This window comes from Trichomycterus rosablanca, chromosome 12 (genome assembly GCF_030014385.1).
Source record: "Trichomycterus rosablanca isolate fTriRos1 chromosome 12, fTriRos1.hap1, whole genome shotgun sequence".
Lineage (NCBI taxonomy): Eukaryota > Metazoa > Chordata > Actinopteri > Siluriformes > Trichomycteridae > Trichomycterus > Trichomycterus rosablanca.
The window spans coordinates 10,027,575-10,044,339 of record NC_085999.1 but is presented as its reverse complement, the minus strand read 5'-3'; positions in this window follow the sequence as shown (position 1 = coordinate 10,044,339).

Here is a 16,765-nt window from a genome sequence, read left to right as displayed (position 1 = left end):
GACATTTAGGCCTGGACTTTGGCTGGGTTACTCAGAAACATCCAAAGCCAGTGTAGTGTTGTTTTGGCTGTATGCGTCAGGTCATTGTCCTGTTGAAAGGTGAACTTACTGGTTCTCCCATCTCTGCACAGGACTTTTGGAGTTCTTGTAGAGTGATCTTTCTTACCTTGGGGATCAAAACCCTTTGTTAACAGGACTGGAACTCACCTCACAATTTCTGTGGTCATGATACAATCACACACCTGTAGGAATTAAAATAGAACTGATTTGCAAATCTTTATTTAAGGTACAACAATAATGTGACTAAAAAGCCACTAACAAAAAAGGGACAATCGCAAAGTAAAATAATGGAGACCAAAGACACAAAAACATTTGCAGCCTGCAGTGGAGAAAATGGTTAGAACAGAGATAGTGCAGAAGTGAGAACCGGATGTCACAATACGGCAGGCTACTCCAGCTGTCTGTAACAAGCAAGTCCTCAAAAATAGAAAAGACAGGAAACTATCAGAACCTGTCAGCTCGGATGCCCTATCACTGGCACCTCCCCTGTATGAAGTGGTTTATTAGTGGTCTTACAACTGGGGTAATCCGCTTTCCCAGTGTGTCTCCCTCACAAGGCCTGAAACTCCATAGAAACAAAAGAATGCTGACATCTCATGTCACTGGACTGAGCATTACGGCATCATGGCTTCACAGAAAAGCCAGAAAAAAAATGTGGTCCTTTAAAACGATGTCTTCTGGTCATGTGGCTTAGTTGGTACATGTGTTATGGATGTTCTGCGTAGCTGTTCATTAGTGTGTAGCACTTATAGCACCTAGATGGTGTTTTGTTTATTCTGCTATAATTCACCAATCACCACTGATATTTCCATCAAATGTATCGTTTATCATAGTGCTTGGAACATAGTTTTTCTTGTCGCATTGACATGCTGTAAGTTTTTTTCTGTCATACAGGGTCTATTTATAGCTGGGTGGAACGTCAAATGTAATTTTCTCATCAAAGGAGAAGAATGGTCGGCCACCTGCCGTACCTGCCTAATTTGATTTGTGTTGACAGTCTGATTTAGCAAGGTCTTGGGAGGAAACATGCACTTTGAAGAATCTCTTTCTGTAAACGGATAAGCCCACTGGCTCTTATCTTAGCCAAACAGACAGGCAATGAAACATACTGATGGACTATAAGAAGATTATTAAAGTCTGGGACTAACTCGTTAATGCATCAACACAACTGTAAATGGAAGTTAGATTTACTTTAGCTACCTGGAGAGTAGTTGGTCTTAAATGCTCTATGAATAGCATATTGAACTATGTACATATTGTATGTGATTTCAATGCCTTACTGTGTGTCATGGGTAAATGCTAAGCGACTAACTAAATTGTTTATTTATTCCCTAAATCAGTGGTCCTTTCTATTGCAGAACAAAATACACTTACACACTCATACACTCACTTACTCATCTACATCTAAAGGGAAGAGCTGGCAGTCCACTTTCTGCATGTGTTTAAAAGGGTTATCAGGAAACTAATATGGAGAGAGAGAACATGGCAACCCAGGGTAAAGGTTGCCTCAGGACATTAGTTGTATATGTATATGATATACACTGATCAGGCATAACATAATGACCACTTGCCTATTATTGTGTTGGTCCTCCTTTTGCTGCCAAAACAACCCTGACCCGTCGGGACATGGACTCCACTAGACCCCTGAAGGTGTGCTGTGGTATCTGACACCAAGATGTTAGCAGCAGATCCTTTACCTCCTGTAAGTTGTGAGGTGGGGCCTCCATGGATCTGACTTATTTGTCCAGCACATCCCACAGATGCTCAATTGGATTAAGATCTGGGGAATTTGGAAGCCAATTCAACACCTTAAACTTGTTGTTGTGCTCCTCAAACCATTCCTGAACCATTTTTGCTTTGAGGCAGGGCACATTATCCTGCTGAAAGAGGCCACAGCCATCAGGGAATACCGTTTCCATGAAAGGGTGTACATGGTCTGCAACAATGCTTAGGTAGGTGGTACGTGTCAAAGTAACATCCACATGGATGGCAGGACCCAAGGATTCCCAGCAGAACATTGCCTAAAGCATCACACTGCCTCCGCCGGTTTGCCTTCTTCCCATAGTGCATCCTGTGTTCCCCAGGTAAGCAATGCACACACCCGGCCATCCACGTGATGTAAAAGAATATACGGCTATGCAGCCCCATACACAACAAATTGCGATGCACTGTGTATCTGACACTTTTCTATCAGAACCAGCATTAACTTCTTTAGCAATTTGAGCTACAGTAGCTCGTCTGTTGGACTTGACCACACTGGCCAGCCTTCGCTCCCCACGTGCATCAATGAGCCTTGACCCTAACCCTGTCGCCAGTTTACCACTGTTCCTTTCTTGGACCACTTTTAATAGATACTGACCACTGCAGACCAGGAACACCCCACAAGACCTGCAGTTTTGGAGATGCTCTGACCCAGTCTTCTAGCCATCACAGTTTGGCCTCGCTCAAATCCTTATACTCGCCCATTTTTCCTGCTTCTAACACATCAGCTTTGAGGACAAAATGTTCACTTGATACCTAATATATCCCACGTACTAACAGGTGTCGTGATGAAAAGATAATCAGTGTTATTCACTTCACCTCTCAGTGGTCATAATGTTTTGACTATTCAGTGTATTATTTAATGTGTTTTTTATGTATTAAATGGTGAATTCACTGAAGCTCCTGATACAAATGTAAACAGTACAAACAAGAAAACAATGATCAATGCCAAACAACAAATTATGAAAAGTAATTTATTTATCATTAACATCTGGTTGTCATGTTCTGGGTGATTGTTTTCACTGATCATTAAATAATCATTTAATCAATAGCATGCAGTATTTTGGTATAATAACTACAAAGTAGCTCTAAATATTCTCAGTTTGAAACCTTTACCCAAATAACATTTTGTCAAAGAATTTCTAACAGATAATTCTTAATTCTGGACAGATATTTTCCACTCAGTTTGACAAATGTTTACTCAGCCTGGCATTGGACAGATCAATATGAGTTCAGCAGGCAGCCGCAGCTTTATATCACTCTCTATTTCAGCTGCTGCTGTGAGCACAGCATAACAAAGGTCCTGTTCGGTCATTATAGGGCTACATTGTCTCAGCACAGAGCTGCTCTCCAACGCTCTGTGAAATAAGCGCAGAGACATAAAGAACAACCATACCTGTAGTAGGCTGACATAGTATTGGACTTATAAAACACGTAGCATTGGTTTACTGTACAATGTATTTAGATGCTTTTATGTTTTAAATACAGACTATCGTGTTTAGACAGCAGTACTGAAAAATAACAAGCTAAACTTAGATTTGAGCAGGGACAGTGAAATAAATAAAATCAGAATAATGAATAAAAACAGACAGTAATGATTTGCAAATTAATTTTGACATGAATTTAATTAAAACAGTACAAACAACAGTATTTAGGATATTATGTTTCCACCAGTCATTTTGTATACATAAACTATTCTAAATGTGATGTTTTAGTGCATATTTCAGTTTTTATTGCAATTTACATAATGGCATAAACTTTTCCAGAAATGGGGGTTGTAGTTTATTTACAGCTTAACAGTCCTACAACTTATCACAAAAATAATGAGTAATGATGACTACAAATTTTATTGAATCATGCTCTATATAATCTCGCTATTTTTTCCCCACTTTTTCTCCCACTTTAGCGCATCCAATTTCTACCCGTCAATCATCCTCTCACTAATGCTGGTCCCTGCTCCTGATTGGGGAGGACAAGGTTGCTCCACGCCCCCTGTGACACATGCACAGCAATCGAACATCTTATCACCTACACTTGACAACTGCAGTGCAGTACAGCGCTGTGTACGGAGAGCCACACCCTCTACTGCACTCCTTTCCCATCTCCGTGCAGGCACCACCAACCAGCCCGCAGAGGTCGTAATCGCACTAGTCTGAGAGAGAGTCCCCATCCGGCTTAAACCCGCCCTTATCTGAACTACAGGCCAATCGTTGTCCATGTGGCCAGCCGGCAGGCAGAGCCGAGATTCAATACGATGTATTCAAGATCTTAGCTCTGGTGAGCAGCGTGTTTTAACCGCTGTGCCACCTGAGCGGCATCTCGCTATTTAAAAAAAATAAAATAAATAAAAAGCAAAAAGTGGTGAAATGTTAATTGCCACTTAACACTATTTTCATTTGCTATTGCCCCATGCTCAGTCAATTATACCTTGTTGATAATAATGTCACTGCTTATTCCAGAATCAAATCACTATTGATATGACCATTCAAGGTTTTTAATAGAAAATCTAGCTGTTTTAACTGAAAACTAATTAATGCATATGCCTTAAACCCCAGAGAAAATTGCATGAGCAGTGTTAAAATAAACACCATTGAATAAAATGTCAAATTAACACAAATTGTTTTATTTCACTGTAACATTAAAGTGTGCTATTTGAGGTGCTATTTTACTGAACCTTTTAAAAGGATTTTATAGCACTGTCGCATCACAGCAAGAAGGTCATGGGTTCGATCTCTAGGTGGAGCGGTCCGGGTCCTTTCTGTGTGGAGTTTGCATGTTCTCCCCGTGTCTGTGTTTCCTCCAGGAACTCCGGTTTCCTCCCACAGTCCAAAGACAAGTGAGGTGAATTGGTGATACAAAATTGTCCATGACTGTGTTTGACATTAAAGACTTGAAATAATCAAATTCAATTCAAAGTTGAATAATCTAATTTGTTTATTAAAAATTTATTTTATTAAATTAAGCCTAAGGTATCCATTGCACATTACCCAAAATATATTCTGTGAAGTAAATGTACACAATATTTAAATTGGCACTGGCTAACTTTTGGTTACTTGATTTTAAAGCTATAGTAATTACATTGTTGAATCTAGAAAAAATGTGGGTGAATTTGATTTAAATTTTTTGTTTTGTACATATTTATCGTTTCATAGACTGACAACACTGATAAAAGATATTTTGATGTGAAAAAGGGCGTCTAATTGGGGCACAATTAGTCAGCCAGAGGACATGTAAGTAGAATGTGTCTAGGTTTTTAATCTTGATGTTTTGTAGTCTTCTGTATGAGCTGAAGCACATTTTTAAACATAATTAAATAATTGTGGATTTTATTGTTTCATTAGGAGTGCCTGTCATGTTCATTGTTTCACAGCTGTTTTGCCAAATGATCTCTCATCCGCTCGAGAGAACTAGTGAATTTGATCTCATTAAGTTTTATTCATTTCTTTTGTGCTTATCTTTATACAACATGCAATTAATACCAGATTCTGATTTAGGCAGCCAGTTGTGGTGCAGTGCTCTTGTTCCAACAACGTGACACTGGGTTATGCTGTAAATGAGCGCCTTTGCACAAACGTCCAATTAGGAACTATTTAGATTCACCCATCTTTGTCATTCTTGTTATAAGTTGTACAATGTTCCCAGTTAAGGGTGTCAGGTCTTGAAGAACCCTTATTGTAGGATGAAGAACCGCTGCTGGTTTGCCAATATAACCAGTCAGAATGTATTTAATGAGTGTGGGCTGAGACAGGGTCACATTTACTGCTGCTCTCATGCTCATTAGCAGAGACATAGCTCTGATGTTTGCTTCATTGCAGTGTTTATTGGATGGCACTAAACAACACATTTCACCTGCTGCTGTATCAACTGAAAGATTTTAAACCTGTCACTGATTATAATCTGAGAGTTATATACAGATGTTACAATACCTTGCAAACATATTTATTTCCTTGATATTTTCCTCATTTGTAGTTTTAGAACTTGGGATAAAAATCAGTTATATATTTATATTTGGGTTGCAGTATACATATTCAATAATTGTTGTATACTGGTTTGGGTTGCAGTGGGTCTTTCAAGGCAGAAGTATTGCCTGAACAGTATGCCATTTTTTTGCAGGGCAAAACATTTATTCACTTATTAAGTGACACCTAAGGGCAAGATAGTAGCCAATCCACATTCTGCATGTCTTTGTGTGGTGGGAGAAAAGTGAAGTGAACCCACACAGACAAATAAGTAACTCTGAACTGAAATGTGGATCAAACCCAGGTCCTTAGGATACATGTTGCTGTGCAGCACCCCCACGCTACTACATCAGAGTGTCTACCAGGGGGTAAAATACTTTCACTGTCAAATAAAAATGATGGCTCATTTTTTTAATTGCAAATATCAGAAATCTGCAGCACAGTGGTACAGAAAAGAGTATTGGTTCTGCACAGCTCAAGGGACCTGAGTTTAATTCTTGACTCCAGTTGTAATATGTGTAAAGCTTGTCATAGAGCAATTACGCAGTGCAGTTGTTACTTTAAAGCAAACACAGCAAACTTGAACCTACCAAAACTATTATATGATTTAGGGCTCTAACAAATGCATTAAAAGTGGCTTGTTTACCCTACTGCAGAATACTGTAAGTTCGAGACCTGCTGATGCCATAGCTATCTGTTTCTGGGAGTCCCAGCAGCACTCTCCAATCTTAGCTTTCTATAAGCCCATAGGTATGAACATGGGCAGTAAGACTCACCCAACTGACCTTCGTTTTGCATCAAGATGACTCCTCACTACCCCTCACCACAAAGTTGAGTTGAGCACATGTTGAGTTCAGAGATGCAAAAATCCGTAGCACTTGTCTACAAAGATCTACAACAAGTGAGTAGTATATCTGAGGCATTCACCAAGAGAACAGCACAGACCTAAATGCTTGACCCCTGCACTGTGGGGTTAATGTATTTTGCTGACATAGTTTGGGAATACTTGTTTCTCTAGTTCAAATTGTCAGTGCAAATAAAGGCATAGTTACAGTATATTTCTGATTTCCGTAAAATGATGGTTTCTGAATGGATAGATGAGAAGAAATATACTTAAATGATATGATCAGTTTACAGTTACCAGGTTTCAATAAAACTAAGTACCAATGGGAGGTTTTGGGTGTTGTGTTACCTATCACCATCAATACATAGACTGAGAAAATAATTTCTGAAGGGAGATGGTGTTTAAGTACATTAATATATTTGTAGAATGAATTTTTAGCTGCATTTTGGCTGTTGGCAGCTTGAGACATGCTATGTGTTGTTTCTTTAATTTGCCATTCTTTAGGCTAAAATATTGCCCTTCTTCACCCTTATAAATAGAAATTTCAGACATTAAAGTCACATTAAATGGTTAACATATTATTTATTTACCTGTGCCCACTCCTGTGTGGTCCCTATTTGTCCACTTTAACCTTTAAAGGACATAATCATGGATAATCTGGACAGATTTTCTCACCAAATGATTTCAGCTGTTACAAGTGTTGTGTTATGCCCTGAGAGAGGCATGTACTCTCAGCTTACAGCGCTGCTGCTTGGTAGCACATGACGGACAGACAAGTGGCGTGAGTCTTTGTAAGCAGTGGCAGATGGTGCAGAACACCTCGCTTTTATTGGTAGCCTTCAACCAGAGCCCCCTGCCACATTTCCAACCGAATGATGCTTTTAATTGAAAGGACCCACCGACTTACAGAAAAGCAATGAATACATTTAGAACAGCCTTGTTTAATATAAAATAGGGAGTTTATAAACTATTACACTCATAGCACAGTTTTACAATTACCAGTTGACATTACATAAATAAATGTTAAGACCTTAAACAAGGTAAGTTTTGCTCAATTGCTTGTACATTACAAATGTATGCTATCAAGAATCAGTTTTTACCTGACAAAATTTGGAGTTGGTTTCTCATAACAATTAATTGGAGTAATTAATGACTCAAATACCCCACTTCCCAAAAATGTATTGTATGCGGTTTTTCCAGGTCAGGACCACAAATTATCTGCACTCTATGAAGAACACCATATAGATCGGCAACATCATATAATTATATTCCATCTTATATAAACTTGTGTATTTCCATGTTTGTTTGTGCTTTTCTGTAGAGCAGCAAGTTAAATTTCTTTTTATCGAATTCATGTCAAGACCTAAATATTATGTTGTTAAAAACTAAACATGAAACATTAATTGGAGGGCGCTCAGGTGGCGCAGCGGTAAAACACGCTAGCACATCAAAGCTGACATTTTGAACACGTCAGTTCGAAACTCACCTCTGCCATGCGGCTGGGCTGGGCGCCTACATGAACAACGATTGGCTGTTGTTCATACAGGGTGGGATCCGGATAGGTACTCCTCATAACTGAGGCAATCACCACTTGCTACAAATGCTGGCTGATTGATGGCGCCTGCACAGAGACAAATAATAATGCGTTGATCAGGGTGTGGCTCTCCATACACAAAGCTGATCCGCATATGAACTAGCCTCGTGCAGGTGAAAAGATGCAGTCGGCTACAGCACACGTGTCGGAAGGGGCGTGTGTCAGCAGTCTCTTTCTCTCCTCAATGAGGACGGAGATTGGCATCAGTAGAGAGGTAGCAACTGGGTAATTGGATATGATAAAAGTCATGAGAAAAAAGGGAGAAAATGCATAAACTAAAAATATAATATTAGATGGAGAAAAGTAAATATTTGAATTTACTTTGTTATTAAGCTTTGTTTAACTGTTGGCTTTACTGTATGCCTTTGTTTAATTTTCTGCCTTTACCTGCTAGAGCAGCTTCTTTGTTTACACTGAAAGTGGGATTTCTCTTTGATTGGCCTCGAATGACCTTCAAATGATCTTGACACTTCATAAAAAAATTTGTTTTTTTTTTTTATAACAATAATTCAGGGGAGCAACAAGTGATACACAGCAGAGTAAATATTTGTATTGTAAATAAGTTGTGTGTGAGTAAAAGCCCTGTAGATCTCACTGTAGAAATCCATAACTATAAAAAAAATTACTAATTCGGAGCCGCTCAGGTGGCGCAGCGGTAAAAAGACACGCTGCAAACAGAGCTGGATTCTGAGTACATCGTTTCGAATCCAGCTCTGCCTCCCCGGTTCGAGGCTGGGCGGCTGTATGAGCAAAGATTGGCCGGTTGCTCAGTTGGGGGGTGGGACAAAGAACCGGATGTGGGTCTCTCTCTCTGTCAGAATGCGATTACAACCTCTGCCGGCTGATTAGAGGCGCCTGCACAAGAGATGAGGAAGAGTGCCCTTAGGGTGTGTCTCTCCGCATGCAACGCTAGGTGGCGCCAAACTCATCAATGTGTGGGTGGCAAAAATGCATCCGGCTGCTGCTCATGTTTCGGAGGGGATATGGGTTAGCTTCGATCTCCTCTGTCAGGGCAGGGTTCAGCATAGACAGAGGGGAAGCACGATGCAAAATTGAACAATTGGATGCGCTAAAGGGGGAGAAAAAGGGGGGGAAGCAAAAAAATAAATAAATTACTAATTCTACATTCACCAGCAATTCTATGGAGTTTACAAAGTTAAACAAAAATACTGGGACCAAATTACCTACTCACATCAGTATTGTAAGTGTAAATCTTTAAAAACCTGCTGGAGTCTGGCAGTGTAGAGTTTTAGTAATAGTGTAGATCTATAAGGAATTGAACTCACAGACCAGTTTATTGTTTTAATTTTCCCAAATTTCTGGTGTGTATGTAGAGGACTGACTCCAAATACGTCTGTTTAGACACAAAGGAAAGAGAATTTGTTATTGGGAAGCAACCTATTTCACAAAAAATAGGTTTCTGATTGATGAACCAAAATTGATTTATTAATCTGATCAGAGAAACAAAAGGAATCGAGGGCTTGTGTTCTGCAGAAATGTCACAAAGGGTCACCTTACCCACTACAAGTGAGCACTGGCTCTTATTTCATCGAATTCTATAATCACTCTCATCAGTGAAGCTGCATGAGTTCAAGCTTGTTAATAATAAGCTTTACAAGGCCTATTACAGTTCTTTCAGTCATCTCTCTAAAGCTGATTAGGCTGTTGACACCATGGCTAGCGGAAAAATGTTAGGATCCATTGTTTTGCGGCTAAAGCATTGATTGCCAACAACAGCTTGTAGGGCTGCTGACAATTTCTCATTTTCAGAGGTGAAATACAACACAAACCTTTTTTTTCTCAGTCAGCTTTTAGTTGTGTTTATATGTGCTAGGTTTAGCTGCAGCGTGAGCGCTTGCTTGTCCCTTATGAATAACACAGAGAGAAAGCCCATCTGTTCAGGAACATAACAGAGTGAGAGCAGGATAATGATCAGCCTTTGACAAGTGAATCCATCAAATATCACCTCTCAGCCAGCTGGACAGACAGAATATGTTCTGAATAAATGTATAAACAGTTTTTTCTGTCAATTTCTGTTTGCAGCTGCTCAAGTTGAGCTCACAGTTTGTATATACACCGCTATTTAGGCCTGACATGAATGGTGATTAACAATTATATATTTCTTTGGCATTTGGTGTTGGTCCCTTTATAAGTCTATGAATCCATTTTAGCAAATGTTTAATGTTGCTGATTTACCTGATTATTTTAACAGTTGGGGGATACAACATATTTTGATTCAGTATTGTAATTTTAGATTTGTATCTAAAGTAAGCAATTTCCAGCTGGAAGCTCTATTTAAAGACTGTACCAGTCAGTTGGCCAGTAGGACAGTCACACTCATAATAGCCACCAATTAAAGCTGCTTTTTATTTCAGTGACAATCAAACCCAGTCTCCTCTGTAATTACCAACAGGACTTCCCCCAAGATTGAGGAGCAAGGAAGGAAATAGGGAAAGGGGGAAGAGGCAAAGGCGGAACATTTAAGGCTTTAATTATCTCTGCCTTTGTTTCATTTACTGTATTTCTTTTAAATAAATAAATAAATGCAAAAATAGAAAAAGAGTCAGATTGTTAACATGCTTGAAATAAGATATTAAAAATGCTGTGAACATGAATATATTACTTAATTTAGGTGTTTTTAAATATTGGACTGAATGGCATGGTGGCACAGCAGATAGTGTGGGTGTCTCACAGCTCCAGGAGACTCGGTTTTATAATCACCTCTGGTTCTTACTGTTTTTGAGGGGTTTGCCACATTTCTCTTGTCTTTTTGTGGGTTCTTTCCAGGTACTCTAGTTTTCTCCAACCTCATATAGACCTGAGAATGAGTGAACTGGCTGCTGTAAATGTTCAGTTTGTATTATTTCCCTGCACCCACTGTTTCTTGACATTGTCTGTAATTAGTATTACGTGGTTAATGAAGATGGTTTAAAAAGAATTGGACTTATTTTACCAGTTTGGATTTGAATATTAATTCCCATCCACTTTACTATTGTGCGACAGCTTTGAACCAGGAGATAAAGGGCAGATGCATGCTTCCTCAAGGACAGATAGAGTCAGACACTGACTCTTTTTGACAAAAATGAATGAACAATGGAAACATTAATGTCCTTGAAAGGATAGCATACTACCCCCTTGAATACACAAGCTTACAAATGCTGAAGACTGTCCTGTGATTGATATATAGTTGATTAATAGGGTAGACAGAAATGCCATCTTTCCACATAGAATAAAATGCTTTAATTTGTCATATATACATATACAGATGTACAGTACAACGAAATTCTTTCTTCGCATATCCCAGCTTGTTTGGAAGCTGGGATCAGAGCGCAGGGTCAGCCATCATCAACGCCCCTGGAGCATAGAGGGTTAAGGACCTTGCTCAAGGGCCCAACAGTGGCTGCATGGCAGAGCTGGGATTCAAACTGTCAACCTTTCAGTTGATAGCCCAAAGCTCTACCCACTAGGCTACCACTGTCCCTTCTTCCTATTATTTGTAAATCTTAAAAGCTCAGAAATAAAAAGCAAAAGAAAAAAAATCACAATAATATACTGAAAACCATAATACTTTACTGGAACCGTTTAGTAATCAGGCAACTAATGTTCCCCGCTCAAGCCTCAGGTTTATTAAAAAATGACAAACAATAGTGGTACTACTTTATCTTGGTACTTCTTTGTTCAGCAAATAATAGGACCAAACTGTAGACCTAAAAGATCATTTCACTATAACAACAAGGTTCAATTTATTAATACAGTTGACCATTATAATCAGAACCACACAAATACTAACTTACAGTATAAAACTGTAGGCACTTCTCTATTCTTCTCACATCCCTAGTCTCAGGAGGACTGGATTTAAGTGGTTATTTTGAGCTAATATAAAAAGAAGCACTGATCAAGTCTAAGCATGAAAAGTGTAATAATTGCTGCCATAAACTGAGTGATAAACTAAAATGAGGTGTGATATGTGTTATTTTAATCAAAGCCACATTTTTTTACACCTCCAGAGGCTTGAACAGTCTGTCTTTTAAAGTTCTAGTGAATGACCACTGCAATTTAATAATAATCTGTTTTATTTAATTCTTCATTTTATTTTGATCTGATCGACCAGAACCCAAGTGTCCCAAGTCTGGGTGCTGAATACTAGTCGTTTTAATGAGAGGACAGGCTTTCCTGGTCTGTACAGTGATGACAAAGCCAGGGTGTGGAGAATCAGATAAAGCATCAGGGTTTTATACTACACCCTCACCCCTATTGTGACCTTTATATGGCTTTAGCAAGGTGTGTTTTGGTAGAAAATACAAGGTTTAAGGGCTCTGCATGATTGTGTGTATGAGTCTGATTCAGTAAAATAGACTGTGGATTATTTAATGTACATCTACTGCGCCTGTAGCATATGGACAGTTACCATAAACAAGGATTCTATCATGTTTTATAAGGCCGGTGCACCTTTTCATTAGTTTCTATGAGGTAATAAAACCACACAGACACAGAGAGAACTCCTCACAAACATTGACCAGAAGAAAGGCTTGTAAATTTGAATAAATATTTATCATTTCATGAATAGTAATATTTTTTAATGGAAAATAATTTGTTATGAGTATAATTCAATTAAATTATATTTGTATTTTTGCATTTCATCCATAAAACTATTATGCACAACCCTAAGGTAAGAACAGTACAAAGACAAATTAAAATCATTTAATGAACCATCCTGACCTGTACATGCTCAAGCTGATCCCCCGCGTAATAAACTGATCATGAGTTCAGCATGTTTGATTTACAGCAGAAAGGAATGACATCACAAGGTTTTAACTGTAAAACCTTTAACTGATAGAGTTCAAAGTCAAAAGACTTCTATAGGAAATCTAAAAATATTCAATAACTAATTATATATATATATATATATATATATATATATATATACATATATATATATACACTATATATATATATATATATATATATATATATACAGTATATATATATATATATACAGTGTATCACAAAAGTGAGTACACCCCTCACATTTCTGCAGATATTTAAGTATATCTTTTCATGGGACAACACTGACAAAATGACACTTTGACACAATGAAAAGTAGTCTGTGTGCAGCTTATATAACAGTGTAAATTTATTCTTCCCTCAAAATAACTCAATATACAGCCATTAATGTCTAAACCACCAGCAACAAAAGTGAGTACACCCCTAAGTGAAAGTTCCTGAAGTGTCAATATTTTGTGTGGCCACCATTATTTCCCAGAACTGCCTTAACTCTCCTGGGCATGGAGTTTACCAGAGCTTCACAGGTTGCCACTGGAATGCTTTTCCACTCCTCCATGACGACATCACGGAGCTGGCGGATATTCGAGACTTTGCGCTCCTCCACCTTCCGCTTGAGGATGCCCCAAAGATGTTCTATTGGGTTTAGGTCTGGAGACATGCTTGGCCAGTCCATCACCTTTACCCTCAGCCTCTTCAATAAAGCAGTGGTCGTCTTAGAGGTGTGTTTGGGGTCATTATCATGCTGGAACACTGCCCTGCGACCCAGTTTCCGGAGGGAGGGGATCATGCTCTGCTTCAGTATTTCACAGTACATATTGGAGTTCATGTGTCCCTCAATGAAATGTAACTCCCCAACACCTGCTGCACCCATGCAGCCCCAGACCATGGCATTCCCACCACCATGCTTGACTGTAGGCATGACACACTTATCTTTGTACTCCTCACCTGATTGCCGCCACACATGCTTGAGACCATCTGAACCAAACAAATTAATCTTGGTCTCATCAGACCATAGGACATGGTTCCAGTAATCCATGTCCTTTGTTGTTATGTCTTCAGCAAACTGTTTGCGGGCTTTCTTGTGTAGAGACTTCAGAAGAGGCTTCCTTCTGGGGTGACAGCCATGCAGACCAATTTGATGTAGTGTGCGGCGTATGGTCTGAGCACTGACAGGCTGACCCCCCACCTTTTCAATCTCTGCAGCAATGCTGACAGCACTCCTGCGCCTATCTTTCAAAGACAGCAGCTGGATGTGACGCTGAGCACGTGCACTCAGCTTCTTTGGACGACCAACGCGAGGTCTGTTCTGAGTGGACCCTGCTCTTTTAAAACGCTGGATGATCTTGGCCACTGTGCTGCAGCTCAGTTTCAGGGTGTTGGCAATCTTCTTGTAGCCTTGGCCATCTTCATGTAGCGCAACAATTCGTCTTTTAAGATCCTCAAAGAGTTCTTTGCCATGAGGTGCCATGTTGGAACTTTCAGTGACCAGTATGAGAGAGTGTGAGAGCTGTACTACTAAATTGAACACACCTGCTCCCTATGCACACCTGAGACCTAGTAACACTAACAAATCACATGACATTTTGGAGGGAAAATGACAAGCAGTGCTCAATTTGGACATTTAGGGGTGTAGTCTCTTAGGGGTGTACTCACTTTTGTTGCCGGTGGTTTAGACATTAATGGCTGTATATTGAGTTATTTTGAGGGAAGAATAAATTTACACTGTTATATAAGCTGCACACAGACTACTTTTCATTGTGTCAAAGTGTCATTTTGTCAGTGTTGTCCCATGAAAAGATATACTTAAATATCTGCAGAAATGTGAGGGGTGTACTCACTTTTGTGATACACTGTATATATACACACTGATCAGTCATAACATTAAAACCACCTCCTTGTTTCTACACTCACTGTCCATTTTATCAGCTTCACTTACCATATAGAAGCACTTTGTAGTTCTACAATTATTAACTGTAGTCCATCTGTTTCTCTGCATACTTTTTTTTGCCTGCTTTCACCTTGTTCTTCAATGGTCAGGACCACCACAGAGCAGGTACTATTTAGGTGGTGGATCATTCTGAGCACTGCAGTGACACTGACATGGTGGTGGTGTGTTAGTGTGTGTTGTGCTGGTATGAGTGAATCAGACAGCAGTGCTGCTGGAGTTTTTAAACACCTCACTGTCACTGCTGGACTGAGAATAGTCCACCAACCAAAAATATATCCAGCCAACAGCGCCCTGTGGGCAGCGTCCTGTGACCACTGATGAAGGTCTAGAAAATGACCAACTCAAACAGCAATAATAGATGAGCGATCGTCTCTGACTTTACATCTACGAGGTGGACCAACTAGGTAGGAGTGTCTAATAGAGTGGACAGTGACTGGACACCATATTTAAAAACTTCAGCAGCGCTGCTGTGTCTTATCCACTCATACCAGCACAACACACACTAACACACCAGCACCATGTCAGTGTCACTGCAGTGCTGAGAATGATCCAACACCCAAATATTACCTGCTCTGTAGTGGTCCTGATCATTGAAGAACAGGGTGAAAGCAGGTTAAAAAGGCATGTAGAGAAACAGATGGACTACAGCCAGTAATTGTAGAACTACAAAGTACTTCTATATGGTAAGTGGAGCTGATAAAATGGACAGTGTATAAACAAGGAGGTGGTTTTAATGTTATGACTGATCGGTGTATACCAGAACAACACACCACTAATATCTGGTCAGTGTTGTCCTGTGGGAGACAATCTATGGAGTTGTCCTTTTTTGATTACTGTTGTATAGAGGAGTGACAAAGCAACAGATGAGCGACAGTCATTATTAGGTTTATCTCTATAGTATGTGTAGCTTATAAAATAATCAATAAATGTATGGTTTAGATAGATGTACCTACCTGTTCCCAAAGTGATGGATGAGTGTATTTTCAGTACTTAGCTTTGTTCTGTGAGCCTTTATGCACTGTAGTAAAGGGTAACAGGGTATTGAGGTGAAAAAAGGTAAAGAAAGCCTTCATTAGACCATATTTATGTTACTAAATTATGCATTACTATGTAGTCATTTCAAAATGTGCATTTTGTGTTCGTATAATGAAATAAACAAACTAAACAGCTCAGTTCAACATGATTTTTTTATTATTGTTCACAGTTTCAGTTTGATACTTATTTAATAAATATGCATTAAACTCACTTTTCAGTTATAAAAAAAACGAACATTTAATATGACATAATACAAAGGTACAGATTCTACAGTTGTTTAAGCAAGGTCATCTACTTTGTATTTATACCATGCACCTAAATATCTCAAAAAAGCCCGTCTGTATGTTTAGATCTGAGAGAAGGGAAAGTAGTCGGGAGCAACACGATTTTGTTTGCTTGTGTCGTTCATGAATTTCATTGCAGTTATTATTTTACAGTGAACGAATGGCCAATTTAACACATTGTATCTTGTTGGAAGTTCATGTCAGATACAAGCAATAAAAACAAATACACAATGAATGCAATAAACTATTGGAAACACTGAACAAATCAGACAGTAAAGAGTTCTTGGACTGAGTCAGTTGAGACAGTCAACATCTGGCTGATGTACTTATGCTTAATGTCATTTTTTGGAGGTTAGTGCTGTTAAGCATTGTCTTAAAAAAATAACAGGATTTATTTGTACAACAGTGGTCAAAAATACTGAATATTTACATGGCATCAATGACAAAAAACAGTGGAAAAATACAGAGGCCAGTAAGCACAGCCTGTTGTGGTAG